Source organism: Puma concolor, chromosome A1, assembly GCF_028749965.1.
Source record: "Puma concolor isolate L17-30 chromosome A1, mPumCon1.1.hap2, whole genome shotgun sequence".
Taxonomy (NCBI): Eukaryota; Metazoa; Chordata; class Mammalia; order Carnivora; family Felidae; genus Puma; species Puma concolor.
In genome coordinates this window covers 30,855,534-30,868,245 of record NC_141667.1, presented here as the reverse complement: position 1 = coordinate 30,868,245, position 12,712 = coordinate 30,855,534, and the positions used below count along the sequence as shown (strand labels likewise).

General features: G+C 42.5%; 1 protein-coding gene across 5 annotated transcripts in view; it reads right to left on the bottom strand.

Annotated features, from left to right (window-relative positions):
• Positions 1-1,720, bottom strand: part of LOC147584077 (uncharacterized) — a 132,606-nt gene extending 130,886 nt beyond the window's left edge. For 4 of the 5 annotated variants that reach the window (XR_015240817.1, XR_015240816.1, XR_015240818.1 and 1 more), the window contains exons 1-2: positions 592-1,720; positions 153-225 (exon numbers count right to left, since the gene is read on the bottom strand). The gene's annotated coding sequence lies outside the window, so the exon portion shown is untranslated. The remainder of the gene's footprint in view (positions 1-152; positions 226-591) is intronic. The other variant, XM_086677398.1, reaches the window with a different exon arrangement.
• Positions 1,721-12,712: the final 10,992 nt, after the last annotated feature.

The window sequence follows — 12,712 nt, the reverse complement described above, 5'->3', positions numbered from 1 at the left end:
ATACTCAAATATTTGCTGAAAGAGAAAAGAAGGAAGGAAAGAAGGAGGAGGCAGGGAGAGGGAAAGGAAGGGCTTGGGTTAAAACTTTCACACGTTTGGAGTTTGTTTTACGGAGTCAGGCTGGAAATCAACTCCTGTCTCTACCATCCCACCTGCATGTCCTTGGGCAGGTTATTCGAGATCTCCAGTCCCCATTTCCTCTTCTGGAAAAAGGGGAAGCCATGCCTATCACAAAGTGCAAACAAATAAATATTAACTACTTACATTATTCTCACCATCAATGTTTATTATATCCTCCATCCCCTTAAACCCATTTAATTTATAAGTCATGTTCTGAGGGCCAATTTGTTTCAAAGAATCTCAGGAAGGCTACTTCTACTGACTGATGTGCCCCAGATGGATAGAGAGCTATTTCATGATCCCCATTTCAGCCCCACCAACATCCTCAAATGCCCCTCAACCACCAGAGCAGACGTTGCTGGTGCCCCATCCATATCCCTGGGCACATATGCTCTCGCTACTCGGCAGCCTGACTTCCAGCTGCCAGCCCCAGAATTACTTTGCATAAAGGCATCCTCTTCCAGGCCCTACTTGGCCACTCGAATGGCAGGACAGAAGTGCCGTAGAATTAACGTCCAAGATGCAGCCTTCAACCAACATTGGATGGGAACTTAAATGTCCCAGCTCTGTCACTCCTGCGGAAGATAACTCCAGGGTGCACAGTCTATACTGAATCCCAGCAGGGTCACAAGATAGTTGCTCTTGGTGGTAACTTGCTGGATAATAATTCCTTTGGTTGCTACACAAAAACATATGAGTACGCCCACGCCAGTTACTATGCCCAGTGAATGTGCCTTCTAATCGCCCAGCACTCATGCCTTCGCACTTGTTAAACATTTTGAAAACCACACTTCGCATTTAACCAATAAGCTGCCCCCACACGTGCTTCTTGAAAAACATCAACATTCTATAAAACGAGATCCAGCAGCAATTTCACCTAAGAAACTAATAAATATTTACTCTTTCCTCCTTCCTACAATGTGGCATTAAAATTCAACAGTTAAGTGGAAGAGAACAGACAATAAAAGATCATTCAATGCTTCCACCCACATACAAAAGCCAGCAAACGCCACGGATTTTGTTGTTAGTTTTGGAAATTTCCCCATATGTCTAAGTGAGGACCATGACCCCACACAGTCTATCAAATAGGGCATCCGCTCAAATGTACTTTTGTACTTGGCAGTGACCTCAGGGCTTGACAAATATGTTGTCTCTGTGTTTTTATTTATTGTCCCAATCCTTTGGACGGCAACACATTCTGAGGTTAAAACAAATGTATTAAGATCCCAATATGAATGGCACATAACAAAAAAAATGACCTAGATCTAGATGGGTGAATGCCAATCCAAACAGTGGCTAAACTAGGCAGCTGTTTGCAGTTAGGTCCAATTAACACGTTTTAAACACGGCAGTGCTGGGAACCTCTTTGAAGTGTGTGGCTGGTAAAGGTTTTTCTTGAAAGGGGTTTCCTGGTGGGAACCAGTCAAAACCCACAGATGAACAACTCAACTTACCCTTTTGACTTACGTGCCTTGTAGAGTTCACAGTGTTAGAGTTCATTTTCCCCAGGTATGTGTATAAATACTTCAAACATGTAATGAAACATCTGGGAAGGTGTCTTTCCTGAAAGAACATTTTCAAGCCAGGAAGAGGAAAGCAAGGGCAGGGCTCCTGCATTCTAATTTGCAGTCTGTCGAACCGCCAATCTCTACTGGAAACATAAATTGCAAAATGTTTATGTAATAAGCATATGAGGGCATTGTCTGCCTTGAAATAAAAACTCCATGAGGGCAAGAACTTTGTCTCGGTCATCACCGTATCCGTAGCGCCTAGACTGACGCACAGCAGGCTTACGACAGGCACTAGTTGAATGAGTGGATGGGTGGATGCATACCAAGCGAACAAACAAATGCATGGATGAAATAATAAAGTGAATTAATTCTACATACGTTTGGAAAACCATAAGCTAAAGTCCCTAACCCACATGTGTGTGACACAAAGGCACCACACACACACTCAGAGAAAGGGAGAGGACTGTCTTAATTCTCCTAATTATTTTGCTGGTGCTGCCTATTTGGGAATAATTTGGGACTTAAACCTCAGCTTCATTTTTCATATCTGACAAAAAAACTGAAGAATGGCGCCTGGTTTATTTATTAAGGAAGCACTCAGTAAGTATTCGAGGACTAGTGAGTGACAAAACTAAATGGCGTTTGGTTCCGTAGTCCCGGACCAGAAAAGGCCCCGACATCGCAGTGCTCCATTCCTTGTGTGGTTCCTGAGCCTTGTTCACTGACCTTCCCGCATGACCTTCTCATCCGCAGACACGAGGACCAGCCACACAAGAGAGCTTTGGAAGAAGAGGTAGGGAGACGTCTTCTCTCCCTCCAGTCCTGTATCTGAGACAGAAGGGTCTGTGGCTTTGTTACAAGTGAGGCAGACAGGAGATGCTCTGTAATCAGTGGGAGATCTGCTAGGAGAACGGGTTCTAAAGCTGGGCTGCCCATTAAAAATGCAGATTCCTGGGGCACCTGGGAGGCTCAGCCGAGGCCACCGACTTCAGCTCAGTTCATGATCTCGTGTTTGGTGAGTTCGAGCCCCACATCTGTGCTGACAGCTCAGAGCCTGGAGCCTGCTTTGGATTCTATCTCCACCTCTCTCTGCCCCTCCCCTGCTCACACTCTGTCTCCCTCTCTCTCTCAAAAATAAATAAACATTTAAAAAAATATTTTTTTTAATGCAGGTACCCGGCTCACAGCCCGCAAGGCTCGGACTCAGTGGGTCTGGGATATAACTCAGGAATCTGCATAGAAACTACAACTCTGGTCATTGTCATGCAGATGATAAATTATTAAGGACACGGGTTAGAAGGAAAGTATTCTGGAAGGAGAAAACGTTTCATCCCTGAGCGCCTCCAGAAAAGTAATTGGTCTGGTTGGGTGATGCCATCCTGGGACATCTCTTCAAGGACATTCTGAAACATCCTCTAAAAAGATCACAACTTGCTTTAATTTAAAAGAGAAAGGTGTAACACATATCCTTTCTTTCCTGTGGTGGTAGATCTCTCACACACGCGCACATACAAATATCATCAACCAAAGTGTTTTCGCTCCTGAAAAATCTACAAACTAAAGAAAACACCCTTGAGCGCAATCTGAGAAACCATCCACTTCTTCTAAAACTCCTTTTCCCTTCAAGGAAATTCAGAGGTTCTCTATATCATAGAAACAAACAAACAAACAAACAAAATAAAACTAGAAAATAGAAGTTGGAAATACTGATGCTCAAGAAAAGCAAGGAGGAGGAGTGCAGGTGCCAGCATCTAGAAGCAGAAAAGAGCCAAATTCACCCACAGGACAACCTCGCAGGACAGAAGGGAGGGCCGGAACAGAGCTGGACTCCAGGACAGCACTGGAGTGACAAGTTCCTGCAGCTTGATAATTTAGAGACTTAGAATGTATCTTTCCACATAACAACTAATTTCAAAGTCAATGGTGTACTCCTTGAAGACAGCCTGGAAACCTGGAAACTTCGAGACAAACGGCCTGTTAGCTTAGAGGAGCTCAGTGGTTTAAATCCTCCATTTATCATGCCTGCATGAAAGGATTCCTCTGTAAACAGAGGAGCAAGACCACACTGCCTTGTATCAAGATCTGCTCAGCATTATTTTCCACTGGGCATGTGGTTTCTTCACGATTTCACACACACACTATGCACACAGCGGAAACCTTTTTTTTTGACAGGCTCCTGGGTTTAGCCTTTTTGTCCTACCTTGGGAAGCTTAAAGCCACAGACTCTGCATCTACGGGACCAATGGGTCAGACCTCCATCTCTCCCCGAGCCCACCATCAATATCTCTCCCCTTCCCACCCTGCCACCATCAGCGTCTTTGTTCTTGGACCCCTCGGCATAAACAAAGGTACTTGCTTTTTGCTTCCTTAACATAAATATGGTTTTAAAAAATTAAGTGGTAATTGTATTAAGCATCTTATGACAATTATATAACACGAGACTCAAATCATTTCTGTTGACTCCCAACCATTAGGCTCATGGCAAAGGCCTTGTGACTGTATGCTGGATACGGGTGACTTGTCACAAATGTCGGGAGGGAAGAGAAGATACCACATTCAGAACAGGCTAGTTTATGCTGTGGCAGCAAACACTACTCAAATCTCAAAGGCCAAGAAAAGGCCTCTTTCTCATTCCAGCACATCTTCGTCACATGTAGCCACACACGTGGGAGAGGACAGCACAATCTCGCACCAGCAATTACATGCTTGGTCTGGTGGGGACACACATCACGTCCGTTCACACCTTCCTGCCCAGAATAGGTCATGTGGCCCAACCCTAGTCACCCGAATAACAAGGGGGCCAGGAAGTAAAATCCTCCCCCGTGCATGGAAGTCAAAGAGTCAGAAAGATCTGGATAATAGCACTGATGACCACCAAGAGAGGAGAAAGTAAGGGAGAAGAATCCAGCAACTGACTAATGAGGAAGACACACTGAAAAATCTCACCTATCGTCACCTGACTGCACCCTGGTCCTGATTCAGCAGCAGCTCCTGCTGCCTATAAAATCCTGCCAGTTTTGTAATTTCAAAACAATAACAAAGATTTTTATCTAATTACGTAAGTTTTTTTATGTTTTCATCGGCCGTGCATGAAATAGGCATTCTCAAACATTACTTTTGGTAGCAAAATTAATCAGGTCTTTCTGGAATATTGCTGGTTATGTGTAGAAAGAATAAAAGTTTCATTACCTTTGGCCCTGTAATTCTACATCTAGAAATGAATCCTAAGGAAAGAAGCAGAAATGCAGATAAAGATACATGTAAGAGGATACTTTCTTAATACCATTACTATTAATGTTCCAAACTGGAAGTTGGAAGTAGCATAAATGCCCAATAAAAGAAGATTGGTCAACTAAATTCTGCTGCATCTATACGCTAGAATAGTCTATAGCTATTAGATGAAATGGCTCAGCAGGCTGGTGTGTCAATACAATGGACTATCACATTGACATTAAGAATAACAATTATAGGGGGCACCTGGGTGGTTCAGTCGGTTAAGCGTCTGACTTCGGCTCAGGTCATGATCTCACGGTTCCTGGGTTCGAGCCCTGCATCAGGCTCTGTGCTGACAGGTCAGAGCCTGGAGCCTGCTTCAGATCTGTGTCTCCCTCTCTCTCTGTCCCTCTCCTGCCTGTGCTTGCTCTCTCTCTCAAAAGTAAATAAACGTTAAAAAAAAAAAAAAAAAGAACAATTATAGGGGAACCTGAATGGCTCAGTCAGTTCAACGTCTGACTCTTGGTTTCAGCTCAGGTCATGATCTCATGGTTCATGAGTTTGAGCCCTGAATCAGGCCCTGCACACTGACAGCATGGAGCCTGCTTGGGATTCTCTCTCTCCCTTTCTCTCTGCCCCTCCCTACTTGTGCTCACCCTCCCTCTCTCTCTCTCTGTCTCTCAAAATAAATAAACTTAAAAAAAAAAGAATCACAATTATGAGCATGATCTATAAATATGAAAATAACTACATGAAGTAATGATAACAGGACAAAACAGAACTCAATAATATACACATTAAAATTATATATGAAATAAATAAAGTCTATATTAAATTTAGAAGGGACTGGCGCAAATAACATGATGTTTCAGGAGTTTGAGTTTTTCTGGTGATTTCAAATTGGTTCAATGCTTGTTTAGTTGATGAAGGAGAAAAACAAGCAGGGCAAGGAGAAAAGGGAGAGTGAGAAGGAAATAAAAAAGGAGAGAAAGAAGGACGAAAGGGAGACGGAAGAAACAGACAGTGGAAGTAGAGGGGTGCAGAGGGAGAGAGGGTTGAGAAGGCTGGCTGCAGTCAGCATCCTGTGCTCGATCCTTGGCAAAGTCCTGAGGCGGTTCCTCCTCTGCGAGCTACACAAGCACAGTGTGACGTTAGTCCATCTAAAGTATGCTTGCTATTCACTAAATCCACGGAAAGTGTAAAAAAAAGACCCTCGATGCCTCTACATCACACTCACAGACAGTTGTCACATAGGAGAAGGAGCTTTGGCATCGAAGCAGTGTGGCCACCTCGAAGGTCCACCAACTACCCAGTGAGCTGGCTGGGTGTTTCTGGGGTAAATGGTGCTTGATCTGGCCAATTCCCAGTTGGTGGTGTTGATGAGCAAGGCTGAGTGGCAAGTCTGGGTCTGGGCTTGGTCTAATTCCTTGTGCCCCATCCTTAAAGACAAAACAGAGGACCTAGAAGTTAGTATTACAAGTTCTCAAACAAGCAAGCAATGTTTTGCAACTCAGTAGGCTACAAACCATGAGATACCATCACACATCCAGCAAAAAGGGCACGATTTAAGACTGACATTGTTGGGGCACCTGGGTGGCTCAGTTGTTGAGCGTCTGACTCTTGATTTTGGCTCACATCATGATCCCAGGGGCATGGGATCAAGCCCCACATGGGCTCCGCACTGAGCGTGGAATCTGCTGGAGATTCTCTGTATCCCTCCACCCCTCACCCCTGCTTGCACTCTCTCTCTCTCTTCCTCTCTGTCTCTAAAATGTTAAAAAAAAAAAAAAAAAAAAAAAAAAAGACTGACCATATCAAGTATTGGAAATGGGATGATGAACGGGAACGCTCAAACACTGCTGGTAGAAAATGTACAGCTAGTCTCGAAGACGGTTTGGCTGCTTTTAGTGTAATTCCACTCCTACATTTGTACTTGAAAGAAATACATGTGGGGGCACCTGGGTGGCTCTGTTGGTTGAGTATCGGACTTCTGCTCAGGTCATGATCTCACGGTTCGTGAGCTCAAGCCCCGCATTGGGCTCTGTGCTGACAGCTCAGAGCCTGGAGCCTGCTTCAGATTCTGTGCCAACCTCTCTGCCCCTCCCCCCCTCTGCGCTGTCTCTCTCTCTCTCTCTCTCTCAAAAATTAAACAAACATTTAAAAAAATTTAAAAAGGGGCACCTGGGTGGCTCAGTCGGTTAAGCGGCCGACTTCAGCTCAGGTCATGATCTCGCGGTCCATGAGTTCGAGCCCCGCGTTGGGCTCTGTGCTGACAGCTCAGAGCCTGGAGCCTGTTTCAGATTCTGTGTCTCCCTCTCTCTCTGACCCTCCCCCGTTCATGCTCTGTCTCTCTCTCTCTGTCTCAAAAATAAATAAATGTTTTTTAAAAAATTTAAAAAAAAGAAATACATGCGTATACCCACAGAAAGACCTGCACAAGAATGGTCATGGTGTTCATTCAAACTCACATTTGTTCCATCCATCTCCTTTCTCTGGGATGACGGACTGCCCAAGGCAACGGTTTTCTCATGGTAGAGCCTCTTGGCACAAAAAAGCAGAGGACACTTGTCATGCCTGTTGAAGTCTCACCTAGATCTAACATAGGGCCACTTCTGTCCTTTTTCTTTGGCCACAGCAAGACCTGTGGCAAAGCATTCACGGAGCATTTACCGCAGGTCTGACTCTTCTCGTGCATTTTCATCTTTCCAACAATGCAATGAGGTGGGCACAAGTATTATCCCCCTTTATAGCTGAAGAAACCAAGACTTGGGAAATTAAACAATTTTTCCAAGTTACAAGACTAGTAAATGGCAAGGATTTGAGTGCAGAGAACCAGACCTAGAAGCTCCTCACCCTGAACCATTAGCAGATCCCAGATGCGGCTTGTTCTCGACTTGCCCAACCATCACTAAAGCCTGCGGAGTGAGCTGGGGCATACATTTTTAAGTGGCTTGAAAAAAAATCACTTAACCTGTCTCGCTTTCAATTCCTCCTCATGTAAAATGAGAATTATATTGGATCTCTAAGCTCATTCCAGGTATAAATTTAACGCCAAGATTCTGTGAGCCCGGTGGAACATTTACAACAGCTGTGAACGGATAATTTGCTAATCACTAAAAGTGGGCCTGCAAACTACCAGATTTCAGCATGAGCAACTGTATTGTGGGAGGACACAGTGAGATGGTGAAATCTCCTTATGTAGAATGGATACCAATTTAATTCCCATTTTTTTAAATATTGAATTTTGGGTTGTGGGTGATCCTAAAAGCACTAGAAAAAAGTAATTCGTTGTAAAATTAGATCAATTCCTCTGTTAATGCAGGATTTTGTCTCAGTTTCCATGGAAGTATAGTTAGGCTTCTGGCAGTGGGTCTTATCCTCTACACCTTCTCCATGAGAGAAAAAAGCAGAGTGGGGTCGATACCCAGGAGGGGGGCCTCTGGGTGTTCATTCAGACAAATCCCATTCCAATAAGAGCAAGAATAAGTGCTAAAATTGCCGCACATCTATTGTTTCTTAAAATAACCTAACATTTTCTGAGGATTTTTTTAAACATACTTCTCTGGTCTCCCTAAATGGACTTACAGACTCAGAAAACAGAGAGAGCTTCTTCTTGTTTGCATCTCCATGATCACTTGGTACTGTACTGTCATAAAACAGGATGGATGGATGGATGGATGGACGGACAGATGGACAGATGGACACATGGATGGATGGACAGGTGAACGCATACAGTATCTCTGTTAGGAATTCTCTTTCCATCCCACTCTACACCTTTCTCCTAATTAATTCCTAGTCACATGCTGGTTATCAGATCAAACATTGCTTCCTCAAAGAAGCCTTCCCTGATCGCCCAGTCAAGGGGGACAGGTTCCTTCATTTTCCTTTCACAGTGCGGTGTTCCCTTCTTCAGAGCACTGATGATCTGTGTGTAGTTATTCATTCATCATAGAATCAGGTGTTTCATGTTGATCTCCTCATCAAGGCTTTAAGTCCCATGAGGGCAGGAACAATGTGTATATATACACAAATACATACATACACACATATATGAACAAACAGATGAATGGAGAGGTGAATGTGTGCATAGCGGGCTATGAGCTTGGAACTGGATTATGAAGACATTTCTACTGTAATCCTAGAATTGCAGCATTTAGGAAAAGGAGAAATCAAGGTTAAACGCTACTCAGTTTTGAGGGACCTTTGGTTCAACCTCCCACATAATGTAGGAATCTGCATTGTAATGAGATTTGACCTCTATGAACAGAGGGTATTACTTGGGTAAGGCTTTCTTTTTGGAGTAGATATTTTTAATTCCTTGGAAAATGTTGCTCTGGTACCCCGAAACCCTGAGATGTTTAATTTACTTTACATTAGTGTACATTTTATTCTAAAGGGTTATTTTAGTCATGCTTTTTCAATTAACCAATTAATCAATTTATAGGTCTACCTAGCTTAATCAATGCAACAGGTATATGTGTGCATGTGTGTGTGTATAGAAATACACATATATAAATTATGTGGAAGTCATATTTTCATCAGCGAAATCATTTGAAGTACACCGAAATATTTTCTTCTGGAAGATGAAAAATATTTTAAACTTGAAAATATTTAACCCCTAATTGTGTTTTGTGACCCTAGATTTTTTTAAATATTTGTTTGTTTGTTTTGAGGGGAGAGGGGCAGAGAGAGAGGGAGACAGAGAATCCCAGGCAGGGCTTGAACCCATGAACCGTGAGATCATGACCTGAGCTGAAATCAGGAGTCAGACGATTAACCAACTGAGCCACCCAGGTGCCCTGTGGCCCAGATTTTTAATCTGAGCTTCCTGAAAATGAGATACACCTACAAAGGTGCCTCCAGTACCAGATTTTACATTAAAAAGATTCCTCAGAAACATGACTATGGAGCATTTTATCATAATATAGAATAATATACGGGCACTGAACAGGTCCTCCCTAGTATGTTCCAGAAGCCATATAGAGATGACCATCAGGTTCCTCCCCTTTCTGCAGGTTGATGTGGAGATTCTGCCCTCATGCAGTCTCAACTCATAGCCTGACCCTGCCAGCTAACTGCAGTGGTCTTGGTGCCATTGTACCGGACAGCTGGCATGGCACCTGGAGGATTCATCTCAGATTGTTCTTAGGGAATTAGCTCATCAGCTATTCCCCAACCTGATGCCAGCCACACACTTGTAAGAGGAAAGGAAAATAATGTGGCAGGCTCCAGTAGTTGCTCTCTCATCTTCTTTGCTAGCAGAATCCTCACTGTTCAGGTGGCATTGTATCCAATAGCAAAAGCTGACTCGTGGTTTATACAACAGGAACATCAATCCTCTTCCCCTTTGCCAGTGATGTGGCTAGGATGGCCATGTGAACCAGTTCTGCTCAATGAGATGTGAAGAGAAGGCTGCTGAGGGAAGTGCTAGGAGAAACTTTCCCCCTTGATAAAATGAGAGAGGGCTATGAGAAAAATCCCTTGTCTCCCCATTCCTCCCTCTTGATTTTTATTTGGGACACTGCCATGTGAGGACAAGACTTTTGGGGTTGTGACATCCATCTTGCGCTGTGAAAGGAGGTATCACCAATACATGGATACTAGCAGAATGTAGAGAGCAAACATCAGGTCTTGAATGATATCATGGAGCCACAGCACAAATCCTGGGACCTTGTACATTCAGGTAAATGAACATTAAATTTCTTTATGGTTTAAGCCATGGTTACTTCAGTTCTCAGCTACTTGCAACCAAATGCATTCCTGATACAGATAATAATGTAGTGAATGTCTTACATCAGCATGTCACTTCACATTCTTCAAAAGCTGTCACATCCATTACCTCATTTATTCCTGCCAACAGTCCTGAGATTGAGTTTAGGAAGTCAGACTCCAAAGCCCCTCACACTGAATGGGGGGAGTCAGAAGATCCTAGATCCTTGTTCTCAATTTGAATGGCCATCACAAAAACCTGTGGAGTGAGTTGGGGAAGAGATAGGGGAACTATATTACCTCTCATTTTAGAAATATAGAAATGAAGATTTAGAAAGAATTAGTCTTCTGCAAAGAAAGAAAGAAAGATGGAAAATAGTATGGAGGTTCCTTAAAAAATTAAAAATAGAACTACCCTACGACCCAGCAATTGCACCACGAGGTATTTATCCAAGGGATACAGGTGTGCTGTTTCAAAGGGGCACATGCACCCCGATGTTTATAGCAGCACTATCGACAATAGCCAAAGTATGGAAAGAGCCCAAATGCCCATCAATGGAGGAATGGATAAAGAAGATGTGGTATATATACAATGGAGTATTACTCGGCAATCAACAAGAATGAAATCTTGCCATTTGCAACTATGTGGATAGAACCAGAGTGTATTATACTAAGCGAAATTAGTCAGTCAGAGAAAGACAAATGACATATGACTTCATATGAGGACTTTAAGACACAGAACAGGTGAATACAAGGGAAGGGAAGCAAAAATAATATAAAAACAGGGAGGGGGACAAAACATAAGAAAGTCTTAAGTATGGAGAGCAGAGAGTTACTGGAGGGGTTGTGGAAGGGGGGATGGGCTAAATGGGTAAGGGGCACTAAGGAATCTACCCCTGAAATCCTTGTTGCGCTATATGCTAAAATTAAATTAAATTAAATTAAATTTAAAAAAGGAAAGAAAGAAAGAAATAAAAAGAAAAGGAAAGGAAAGGAAAGAAAAAGAAAACAAGAAAAAAGAAAAAGGACTAAAACTGATTCTAGACTCTGCCTTAGTCCAAGGGATAGCAAACTATGGGCCATGGGCCAGATATATGGCCAGCAAATAAAGAGGGTTTTTTTTTTTTGGTTTTTTTTTTTTTTTTTTTTTTTTTTTTGCATTTTTAAATGGCTGGGGAAAAAACTGGGAGAACAGTAATATTTCCTGACGCGGGAAAATTATGTGAAATTCACATTTTCATGTCCCCAGTAAAGTTTTATTGAAACACAGCCCATTCGTTTCCATGCTGTCTATGACTGTTTTAATGTTACAATTGCAGAGCGGCACCGTTGTGACGGGCTATATGGCCCACAAAGCCTAAAATATTTACTACCTGGCCCTTTTACAGAAAAAGTATGCCGACCTCCCATGCTAGCCCTATCAAGCCGACTCAAGAAAACTCATGTCCCAATAAAAACCACATAGGGTGGTCAGGACACCATATTTTACACACCAGCATAGTGATCTGAGGTTTTGTTTGCTGTTCGTCATTTTTTTCATCATCTGAGTATAACCTACTGACAGCCTCATAATCCCCAGACTACCCAGATAGGAGCAGGGCAACGTCTTGACTAACTGCTAATTAATCAGTCTGGCTTAAATTCTCCCCTCAGTAAACACCAGAACACATCTGTTTGAAACAATGTTTTGATGAAACAGCCCCTCCATCATAAAGAAAAAACTAACATCCCAGGCATGCCACACTGCAGCAGTTTTTTCTCTCTGAGAATGGCCATCACATGAATGTAAATGAATCATGCAAAATCTGGTGTAAAACATACAAAAGACTTCCTCTACAGAGAGATTATTGGCAACCATATTATGCAAACCAAGATTATAGGAGCCAGAAAAAGCAGATATAAAACAAATACATCATTTCACTTAACTTTTTTGTTTTGATCATTGTAACATAATATTTAATGAACATTATATTTTACTGGATGAGAAAGTACACATACAAACGTAGAATATGGTACCTAGTATATGTTTTGTACTTGTTAAAATTAGTTCAACCTGAAATTCTATAAATCATGGGGAAGAATACTTGGGGAGGAGAGAATATTTTTAAACCACTTAATTGTTAAGATATTTCTTAAAAGTATGCATTTTTAGCACATAA